We start from the raw sequence: 11935 nt of genomic DNA on the forward strand, positions 1-11935 counted from the left end.
GTGGTTGGAGGTGTTCCCAGGTTTGTTCCCAGGCTTTAGTTCACAAGGTGAACTAAACTTCCTCATCTATTTGTATCTGTGAAGATTAAAAGAAAAGGTTTTAAAATAAAGCAGGTATTGAAATCAGATCAAAACAAACGTAAATGTAATCGATGGGATATTTAAAACGAGAAGCTGGTGAGATTTAGGTTAGACTTAAGAAAGTACCGGCCAGGAGGAATAGGGCTGAAGCACTGCAAATCACATGTGGTGACAGCTCAGGCCCAAAGTCATCCCTCGAGGTTCCCACGGCTCCAGGCATTTTGGTGAGTGCAGGCCTTTCCTAGCTTGGCTCTAACAGCTAAGATGTTTATTAACGAGACAGCTGCTGTCCAGGCGCACTCATCAGAGGGAGGCCAGAGAGCTCCGGAACTGTGGAGATAAGATCAGGAGGGCAGGCTGGCCACTTGCCTCCCAGATGGCAGGCCCACTGTGAGGCCCTGGACAGCTCCTCATGGCTGCTCTGCCAGACTGCATACCCATTAGCCCAAGGCCAGTGCAGGCTTTCAATATCCTCCCGAGCCCTTGCCCCAGGTCTCAGAAGACACCCCCATCTGGGACCATACTGAGTTCTGTCAGCAGGACCTATCCTGCCGCCAGCCTGTCATGACTGGCTGCCGGTTCTAACTCCCCAGCCAGCTCACCAGGCTGCCTGCTGGCACTGTTCCTCTGAATCTGCCAGCCTGAGAAAGGACCCCTCACTGAACGGAGAAAAGCATCTTCAGATGCCGGCACATCTCAGTCTTCCTGCCTGTGAAATGGGACAATGGCCACTGTCCCGTGGAAAAGGGCAACCAACTCAGGCCATGACTGATCCACTTCCATGTTACAGGATTTTAGCATCTTTAATATTTACTCTGGGAGTTACCATCTCTGACTGGTAAGGACAGCACGGGTCTGTGGGTACATATTAGGGCTAGGTTTGAAATCATAGCTCACCACCTACTGCCTGTGCAGCCTTAGAGAAAGAAGATCTTTCCGAGTTTCCACCTGACCTTCACAAAGGACAGGCCCTGGTGTTTGCTTCACCAGGCCCAAGGACCACCAGATAGGGATGGAACACCCAGCACAGGGAAGAGCATGCGTAAGGCAGGGGCTTGATGAACCCCGGTCTCAATTCTGTTTCATTAGGGAAGTTCACCTTCCTTTTCGGTAAGGTGGGATTCATGTCAAGACTGTCTTGTGCCCGTGATCAGTCACCTGCCACCTGCCACCTGCCACTTTGGATCTTGACCTTGTCAGCTCACATGGGCCTCGGACACCACAGCTCATCTTTGAAATAGGAGTGTGCCACCTAAGCACATTTGCCGATGGAACGGAGGCTGGATTTTGTGTGTTGTCAGATGTGGAGAAGGGAGGCAACCTGGGGAGGGAACCATGTGCCTTTTCATTTTGATCAGACATTCTTTCAGGAGACGACGACTAAGTACCAACTCAGTAGCTGGCCACTTTCTGGCAGCCCATCAGTTCTTTGAATTTGGGATTTATGGAGGAGCTCACACTTGACTCTCCACTAGTGATGGGGTGGGGGTGGGGTAGGGGTGAGTGACGAGGGACCACAGTGGAGGTCAGAGGTGAGCCACCCTCACTACCTCCAGGCTGGAAAGCCTGTTCCTCAGCCGAGCCTCGCATCCGTAGCCGTGCCCGACAGCCCCTCGTACCTTAAGAAATTCCAGGTTAAAAATCGGCTCTCAGATTCCATTGTAGGTTATTCAAAGGAGAAAAAGAATAAAAATCAATGTGAACCCCGTCTCCTGCTCCGAGGAGCCGTCGCATCTTGTTTGTAACCCGAAGGGATCAATAAGAGATGTTCCTTCTGTTCTGTTTCTTAAGCTCAATACGATGGATGCAATTTGGTTGACAATTATGAACAATCAGTTATCTTGTAGGCTCGCTCCCGCCGCCGGCTGCCTGATCGGCAATCATGAGCTATTACCGAGGTGGGGGCGGCACTGTGGAGGGGCCGGCTCCTGCCCCCTCACTCAGGATCTCTCAGAAGTGAACAGAGTTCTCCGATCAATGGAGCCACTGGGACATAGAAGTTATGAATGCTTCAGCCCAGAGTCCTGGCTTCTCGAGTTTTCAGACCCATTAGCCAGGGTGAAGGCTGATATTGATGAAATCATCTATCTCTCCGCCTTTGGAAGTTACAGGAGTCTCTGGGTTAGGGCTCTCAAGAACTCCAAAACCAGGTGTCCCTGGCTGCTGGTGACAGGGTGTGACACAGAGGGACTGAGCTGGGAGAGGAAAAGGCAGGCAGGGATTGAGGAGATGGTTCAGTGGGTAGAGAGCTTGCCATGCAAGAAGGAGGACCTGAGCCCCTGAGAACAGGCATAGCAGGGTGTGAAATCCTTGGCTGGAAGATCAGAGAAGAGGATCCCTGGAAGCTAAGAGGATCCCTGGAAGCTCATTGTGAGTCAGCCAGCCAGGAGATGCAGCAGCAAACAGGAAGAGACGGGTCTCAAACAAGGTGGACTGTGAAGATGGGCCCTCTGGACTCTGTATGGTCACCGGGGCATGCATAGCATCTACTCTCTCTGTCTCTCTCTGTCTCTCTCTCTGTCTCTCTCTCTGTCTCTCTCTGTGTGTGTGTGTGTGTGTGTCTGTCTGTCTGTCTGTCTCTTTCTCTGTCCATTGGTGAAATTCAAAACATGTGGCCGCCACCCGTAGGACTAAGCAAGCACTCTAACTAACTAAGCAACTAGGACTGAACTGCCCTTTGGGGTCTTAGACCATTTTTTGGATAACTGATATCAGTTCAGCATCTCCCTCAAGAGTTTCTCAGGCCCCCCGAGCTTTTCGAATCATCTTAGTGGGGGGCTATGGAAGCTAGGATCACAGTATCAAGCTAAGGGGTTTGGCATTTGGTAACCTTTGGTTGGGCTTTACCACCTGGAAGCTGTGCTGTCCCGAGCAGCGTCCCCTCATGCTCCAAACCTGCATTTCCTTTCTGTAATGTGGATGCAAATCGCATCCACTACACAGAATTGCAAGATAATCCATAGGGAATGTAATCCATTCGCATAGTGTATAGTAAGTGATTAATAAACATTAGCATCACTGTTAACATGAATAATAATGATGGGAAGCAGCTCTAAGTCATGGAATATCTTTGGGCTGCCTTGATAAAGTGAGAATACTTCTCACTATCTGTACTTACCCATGTGTTTACACCGAGCTTCTCTACCTGAGTGCATGCTTCACAAGGCTGGAAATCAGCAGGCTGGCTTATTTCTCCTCTCATTCCCAGCTCCTATCCATGTGTTTGTCATGAGGTGGGCTCTCCATATGTATTTATCAGTGAGTGGATTGGTGGAAAGATGGATGGAGAGCATTCAGACCAAAAGCAACTTTTGGAGGAACAGGTTTATTTTAGCTTATCAATTAAAATCAACCACTGAGGGAATTTAGGGCAGGAACTTGAAGCAAAGTTATGGAGGAATGCTGTTTTCTGACTCTCACACTAGGCTCATGCATACCCCTGCCTAGAGAATGGCACTGCCCACAGTGGACCAGGCTATTCTGACTCAATTAGCAATCAAGACAATCCCCCCACAGGCAGACCATGGGACAATCTGATCTATTCATTTCTTCAGTTGAGGTTCTGTCTCTCCTCTTTAGTTTAGATTTAACACTAATTAAGCTAACTAGGACACAAGAGAAAGCAACAGCTCACCATGGACAGCTCCTTACAGGCGCTCAAAAGGGCAGTTGAAGGGAAGGGAAGCAGGGATTCTCTGTTTCTGGGGTATCTGGGGAGTATCTCATATCTGAGTCAGAATCTAGGTCTCCTCTCTTAGGCCAGGACATTGCTTCTAAGGACAGACTGGAGCCTGGGATCCTAAATATGCCCCCATCCTTTTGTCTAATCTTTGCAACACTGCCCTACTTTTCCTCGTACTGAGCGGCGTGACCTTGTGCCCTGTCTAGTCGCTCAAGCCATCTCAAGTTCAGGAAATGATCTGATTTACTCAGAGCCCCTGAGATTTCACTGGCTTCTATTCTTGAGGCTATTTGCATTTTAATGACCAACGATAAAAAATTTAAGTCCAAGCAGTGATATAGAGCTGTGGAGACAGCCTTATCCCTTGCTCAGAAGCCCTTTCTGATATTCAGAGGGAAGGCCTCTGAGTAAGAAGGTTTGGGGCCCTGGCTGATGTCCTATGGGGCAGGTTTATAGGCCTTGTGACTTTTTATTCCTGTCTCCATCCTTAGCATCTTCTGCTCCAAATTCAGAACAAGACTCAGATCTCAGTGTCCGGGTTACAAGGAGCATTTCAGACCTCCTCCTTGAGCCCTCCTTATCTTTTCCCCTTCTCCGTCATAGCTACCCTGGCTGGCAGCACTGATTCTGAGTGTCTCAGAGATGTGACCACTGCAAGAGAGAGCAGAGGTAGGCCTAGAACAGCCAGATTGGCCTGCAGACAACTCAGCCCCTCCCTGTAGTTAGGTAGGAGTAGTACAGACGGGGCACTGAGGGCATGCATACAGCTGGGAGACCCTTGACAGCCTCCTTTTAAACAGCCCCCAGCCCAGGACCCCGCAGCTACCACAGGCTCTAAGAACACTGCGAGAGACAGCAGTGCAGAGTGAGATGGGCCAGGAAATAAGCCATTTCCCAGGTTTCCTGGGCAGGAAATGGCTCTCTCAGTGAAAATCAGGCATGTTCTAGCCCAAGTGGCCTGTCTGTGCAGTGCTCATGGGCAGTCCCAGCTAATAGCAAAGCACTACATCTCTGGCATGAAGACTCAGCATGACCTTGCAGCCCTCTTCCCAGGCCACTCAGTGGCTCTCTGTTAGTGAAAAGAGCACAGGTTGACCATGGCCTGGTCAGCTGGACAGAGCCACAGGCACACATCTGTTCATGCCTGCATACACAGGCGTGGTGGGCTGGGTCCAGACCCAATGCCTAAGTAAAAGTGTCAGAAAGATAGCACCAATCCGAGCTGAAACTCCTCAGTGACGTACTAGATGCAGCTCATACCACAAGGTGCTGGAGAGCTAAGTCTATAGCCTGGCTCAGTGGTAGAGCACTAGCCTTGCATGCACAAGGCTCTGGGTTCGGTTCCGGCATTTCTAAAAACAACCGTGAAGCAAGATCGAGAGACCAGGAGTCAAGTGAAGCGAAAAGATAAGGGCTACCTGTGTTGTTATACCTGTGACACCGAACTATACACAGCATGGGCAGAATCTTCTTAAATCTCAGGACAGTGCTACCAGACCATTTTACAGACGAGGAAACTGAGACTTGGTAATTTGTTTAACATCATGCTACCAAAAGGCAAAACCAGAGTCCAGAGCAGGGTGTTAGATTCCAGCCAGTGCTTCCATTTCATCCACTGACCTCATGACCCTAGGTCCTCAGTTTCCCCATCTGCAAAGGAAAAGACTTTACCTCAATTACCTACAGTGTTATTGGAAGAGAGCAGATGATACATATCTCTACAGACAGACAGACAGACTGATGGATGTACAAAACTTTCTAAGCCTTACATTTTTTTCCCCTTTCAGTCTTGGGATTAGGGATTCAGATTGTGTGAGCTGGCAGAGAACGTTCCAGATATTCTTGGCACATAAAAAATCTGAGCCCAACAACTTGAGAAACTCTCTTTAGCTCATGAGAAAGAGCAGAAGAGATGCAGAGGATGAAGCAGCCTGTGCCAGACTTGGCAAGGTCGAGGGAGACTTGAGAAAGAGGCCCCTGACAGTGTGTACCTTGGCATCTCTCATCCCTGGTTCTAACCCACCCAGGAAACTAAGGGGCCCAGAGCCTCTTCTGCACCCAGTAACCCTTTGTCTGGTTGGCTCTGCTCCAAGCCACCTCTCCCAGGGACTAACCTAACACATTCACCATTCCTGTCCCTTCCGGAGTCAGGGACCACAGAGAAAGCCCCAGGTGGGTTCTTTGAGGATGGGGAATGATCACCAGAAGTTGACCTACTGAGTACTTTGTCCACAGCCAGGAGGTCACTGAAAGCAGAACACAGGGCACTGGGAGGGGCCCAAGCAGGGGCTGACCACGAGCCATTGAGCGAGGCCTAACCTCCTTAAGCCCCATTCTCCCTTTACCTGAAGAACTTTCTTCTTACCTCTTTTGTTTGTTTACTGTGTTTGAGAGACAGTCTCTAGTAGTCCAAGCTGGCCTCCCACTCACTGTATAGGCAAAGATGACTTTGGACTTCTGATTCTCCTGCCTCACCTCCCAAGTGTTGGGATTATAGACATGCATCACCAAACCCCATTTGTAAGGAGAAGATCACCCAAACTAAGGATTTGTGCATGTTAGGTAACCACTGTACCAACTTTACACATCACTTGTTGTGTAAAGTATCACTCTGTTAAATGTGTGGGGAAATGTGTGTGTGTGTGTGTGTGTGTACACATATACACATGAGCATGCTGTATATGATACATGTATGAATGCATGTGCATAGTGCTTAATACTTGTGTGAGCTCATGTGTGAGTGTGTGTAAGGACGGAGTCCTATGCCTGATTCCCATCTATTGCCATGTATTGGTCAAGGCCTGTGGGTGACTACTCATGTTTACAAGCTCCTGTTGTGCAAACCTTGTTCCTTGATTTAAACTTCTGGTCAAATAAAATTGACTGCAGCCAGTTACTGGAGGGACTGGAGTTAGGTAGTTTAGGAGTGACCTGGTTGGAGGAGGAGAGATGGGAGAAAAGAAGAAGGAGAAGGAGGAAGAAGCCTCCATGAGGGGAGATGGACCATGAGCTTGTGGCCAGGAGAAACAGCAAGTATCTGGGGTACACACACTGCTGGGGAGGCAGCCAGGCCTACGGTTAGAAGAGTAGATTAAGGGTAATTGTCAAAGCCAAGTAAAATAGCCATGGTCTGAGTCTCAGTTATTTCTAAAGCCAATCAGGGATAAGCTTAAATCATTCACACTACAATGAGACTTCAAGGGTCTCCTCTTGGCTTCTTCCTCCCAGAGTCTGTGATCTACCCTAAGGCTCTCATTCTGCCCACAGCTTCCTTTCTCCTCCAGGAAACAAAGCAAAAACAGAATCGAATATGCACCTCTAACACAGACCTCTTCCCACTCTCTCACACCCACAAAGGATGGTCTATACACATCTGAAACTTGCGGGCCCCAAATTGTCTCCTCCAGTTTTCCTAAAGTCCTTGTAGACCTAATGCTGGCTACAGTGTCACTGTCACTCATCCAGGTTCCTCCATATCTTTATCTCTATGAAAGGCCCTGGGCTCCTTCCCACAGTCCTCTCTCCAGAACCTCACTGGCTCCGGGCCCATCCATCCAATTGGAGACAACAAACCCATTTTTAAAAGCACAAGTGTGGAGCCTGGTAGCACATGCCTATACTCTCAGCTATGAGGGAAAGCTGCAAGTTCAAGGCCCACCTGGGCAACTTCGTAAGACCTTGTCTTAAAACAAAAAAAGGAAAACTAAAAAGAAGGCCCGGGATGCAGCTCAATGAGTAGAGAGCTTCCCTGATATGCACAAAGCCATATTTTAAAACCAGTTATCTTCTTTCCCATTCAGACTGTTTCCTAGTATCCTCTGGCCTGGTCCAAATCTCCTTCTCTGCTGATGGTCACCCGTGGGAGTGTGACTTGCTAAGATCTCTGAGAATCGCACAGAGTGCTGAAAACCCAGCAGGACAACATGGGAAAGTGCCACAGAGTGCCTCATGCAGTATATATGCTATGTAAACATGTTTTATATGTTGTATAAATATGCATGTGCATTACATAAAATATGTATTTTCTTAATTTCCGATCTTTGGTTTGACAGAGAAGCAGTGTAGTGAGTGTGTGAGTGTGTGTGTGGTGTGCGAATTGGATGTGTAAGGAAATGAGTACTGTACATAATAGCATGCACTGAGAGCCTGCCATTCAACTGTCTGTTTCTCCTTCATTCAGCATCTACCGACACCCACTATCTCCTATGTAATGGCCCAAAGATACACGAGTTCTGGCCTTATGCATCTGGCATCCGATATGACTTCCTCTCAAACTTTAAACCCAAGATGAATCCTGTAATTTCTGTGGAGTCCTAACCCCCTTTTCAGAGTTCATGGGGTGATGGATGACAGAGACTATGCAAGGAGGCCTGCCTGGCCCTGGTCCTTCTTGGCAGAGGGAGCTTTCTCTGCAGCTTTCCCCTGACCCTACTTCCCTTGGGCCTGCCAGGCTCCATGGTCCTTTGGCAGACTGGAAGGGCTGTGATCTGTGCTGCGCTGCTCTGCTCTGCTCTGCAGTGTATGAGCCCTGGTTAGGACAGGTGGTGCCAGGTAAGGGTCAGAGAGGGGACAAAGAGATGCAGAGTGGGTCAGAGAAGGGCAGTGAGGAGCAGCCGGGGGCAGGGGGCAAAGAGGGGCAGCGGAGGGGAGGGAAGAGAGGGGCAGTTGGGGAGGGCGGAGAGGGGCAAAGGGAGGCAGGAAGAGGCAGAGCAGGGGGCTCTTGCGTGCTGAACTGGAAAAGCGGGGCTTAGATCTAGGGAGGGGGTGGGAGGGAGAGGTTGATGAGACTCTCATCAAACTGAAGTCTCTCCAATTCACTTTCAGGAAGGAGCTCCATTAGCCGGAGCGTTTGGGGAAAAAGACAAAAACACTAATCACCAACCGAAATGTACATGCGATTTCCCATCTGGTGTGCGGAATTGGATCGTCTCGGGAGTCTCGGGAAAATGCGGCAGATGGGCTGGGCTTGGAGCTCCTCTCCCGCAGGCAGTGGGGAAAAGAGGAAGTGGCTTGGCACAGGAAGCTGGCTTGAGCGAGGGACCGTGGGGCCCACCGGGTACCTATCAGCCATGGCCCGAGGAAACTGCCCCACCTTCTGATGCCTGATGCCTGCAGCAGCTGTGCTGCCTGCCCTGTGGGTTTGGATCCGATCTGGGAAACAGCATTGCAAGCTATGGAGTTACTGGGTTTATGCTTGGTCTGCAGTGGTGCAGGGAAAAGATTCACGGGTGTCAAACACCTGTTGGTGCTTTTCTCCAGCTGTGCTCCTGGGGCTGGGTGGGAGTGGGGGTGGGGGTGTCACTCTCCGAGGGTCATTAGTGTTGTCTGTCAGTATCTCAGAGGTCCTGATGAGAAGTGATCTCTGCCTGTAGGTCACTGCCTGCCTCTCACACCCTGCTCAGGACATTTGAGGGTTCTCCATAGGGGATGGGGCCTAATGATACTTTCTGACAAAGACTCACCCTAGAGCTCTTGGCTGGCCAGGACCAGTAAAGAGCTGTCCTGAGTCCCCATGCTGTGGCACTATGGAGGACTCGTGTCATGGACCTATGAGTGGGGTGAGGCAGAAAAGGCTCACCGGCAGCAAGCAAGAGGCTGGACCTGTTCCTGGAGGTAGAAGGAGAGAAACTAGGAAGGAATAAGCAGGTGTAAAAGCAATGTTTCTGGCTGGAAAGACCCCAGAGAGCAGATGCTTCTGGGACCATCTATGACTAGGATCCATCTACAGGGAAGCTGGCCCCTCCTCGCTTCCTACGACCTACTGATGACTTCTGTCCTATCACAAGGCAGGATGCTACCAACACTCATCGGATCTGCCGTGACTTTCAGTCTTTCTCCCCTGGGCACCCCTCCTCCAACATCTAATTAAAGGGAAGAAAGTAATTAAGGAAGGGCATGTAACATTCCCTGTAATGCTGAACCTAGTAACGCCCCCGGCCCATCCCTCACCCCCCAATCCATCAATATGGCACGCGGAACAACTCAGCCCAACACGACTGCGTTGTGTATTGCTTACGAAGCTAGAAAGCACTTGAATTAACCTCCCGCATAAGTGAAGTTAGGAAAGATCCCAGCGTCTTTAAGCAGAAAGAAGATGGGAGCCTGACAGACTCCTTTTAGGGAAGAGGCCTCATTCACACATTTGCACCGATGGTTTTTTTTTTAACCAAGTGTTCACTGTGGACCAGATCATGTGATCACACTCAGGAGATGAAGAGATAAATTGGTGTTGGGTGTGCTACGGCTGGAAATGTGATCCTCTGACATTTGAAAAATGGCAGCTCAAGCCCTGGGATGGAGAGGGCCTGGAGGGTTGGAACTGATACAACTGAAAATTCCTATAGTGGAGCTCAGATGAGATGACTGCGTAGCCTGCAGCATAGTGCCCCTGCTCCTGGCTGGACCGTGGCTCTTCACCAATCCTACCCTATAGTCCAGCCACTGTGGGGGCTGTGGACACTGTGCGGTCACTGCCCTTGATCTGGAGATCATGGTCAAAGTGGGGAGCCAGACAGTGGTAGCAGCAAATTGTTCATTGTGGTATAAGGAAATCCACTCCGTAATTGAGATGCCAGCAAAGCACAAGGGAAAGGCGGGGACTGACTTTGTCTGGGGAACTTAAAGAAAGGATCACAAAAACATTGACATTGAAGCTGGATTTTGAAACATCAATGGCAAGTCCCAGTGGAGGGAAAGGGTATGGGAAAATCTAGGTAGGAGGAAAAAGCTTGAGCAAAGGCCCAAAGGCATGAAAGGGTCTAAGTGGAGGGGGGTGGAGGTGGGTGGAGGAGCAGTGGACACTGCAGTCTGCGGACACTGGTGCATCTAGAGGTTAGGCAGTAAGAGTTGGCTTCCTGGGTTAAGAACCTGGCTGACCACTCCTTAACGGGGTCTCCATCATCCATCGAGTGAGAATCGCCATAGGGACCACTCAGAGAAGAATTTCGAGGATTTAAGAACTAATTTATGCCAAATGCCTTGAACCGTGCTTAACATGAAGCAAGCACCCGGTGACTATAAATACCATTTATCGTTTGAGGAAGTGGGAGGTGTTTCTCTATGTAGCTCAAGCTGGCTCTGAACTCAAGATCCTCCTGCCTCAGACTCTCGGGTCCTAGGATTACAATAATCTGCTCATTACTTGTTTTTCTTGCTTCCCACCCTGAGAATCTTCTCTGGGAGCCATTTGATGGTTAGGAGCAAAATGCACCCCCCCCCCGTATTTCTCAACAAGCAGCTCAGAGACTACCAATCTCCAAAGACCTAAGTGTCCCCTTCCCAAAATGCTGAGTCAAAATCTCCTAGATTAAGGACAGGGGTGGGTGGGTTCTAAGGTATATTGAAAGAAGTGACGAAAGTGCTTGATCCCTGAATTGTAGGGTCAGCTGCTCAACGCTGTACAATTACCAGAAATCACTGAGTAGGACTCATCGAACAGAGGGTGTTTCTATTAGGTAAACGACAGCTAAATGAAGACACACACACACACACTCACACACTTCTGTCAGAGTCTCTGTCCTGACTGCAGGGCTCACGAATGCAGTGTGCCCGTAGTCAGGGACACAAGAGTAAAGCTTGCTCAGTGCTCACCTGACATATTTATCCAGTAGTACCTGGAGGAGTAGGAGCGGATCACTCATCTCTCTTTCCATTTTAGAAAAGCTCCTTCAACAGGCCTTTCCTGCACTGATCTTGATCAAGGATTCCATTGGTGTTTGCTAGGGGCCTTTTCAGCTCCCATAGCATCAGCTTGGGAGTGCTTGGTCTGATGTATGGAAGCTCTATTGCCAGGCCTTGCTCATCAGGTGTCCTGAGAGTTCCCGAAGGAAAGGGATCCAGAGCTGTGCACAGAGTAGGTGGCCACAGAACACATACTAGGGGCCCTACCAATGTATTGTCTGGTAGGGGCATGGATGGTGCTGCTGAAGCTTCATGGGACCCCAGGTGTCTTCCTAAGAGAAGATGCTGAGCCTGGCTTCTGGGTCCTGCTGTCTGCAGCAGCCACTCTCGGCAGGAGCATCTCTCCTTCCTTCTTCACCCACATCCGTGTTTCCCTTGCTGGGCACTGAGATCTGCTTATGGGGGAAAGAGGCCTTACCTTTGACATCCAAGCCTTTGACTTTGTTTCATCTGCTCTTCCCCCAAGATGCCAAACACCCCCACACCCCCCAC

Source organism: Mus caroli, chromosome 4, assembly GCF_900094665.2.
Source record: "Mus caroli chromosome 4, CAROLI_EIJ_v1.1, whole genome shotgun sequence".
In the NCBI taxonomy this organism is placed as follows: Eukaryota; Metazoa; Chordata; class Mammalia; order Rodentia; family Muridae; genus Mus; species Mus caroli.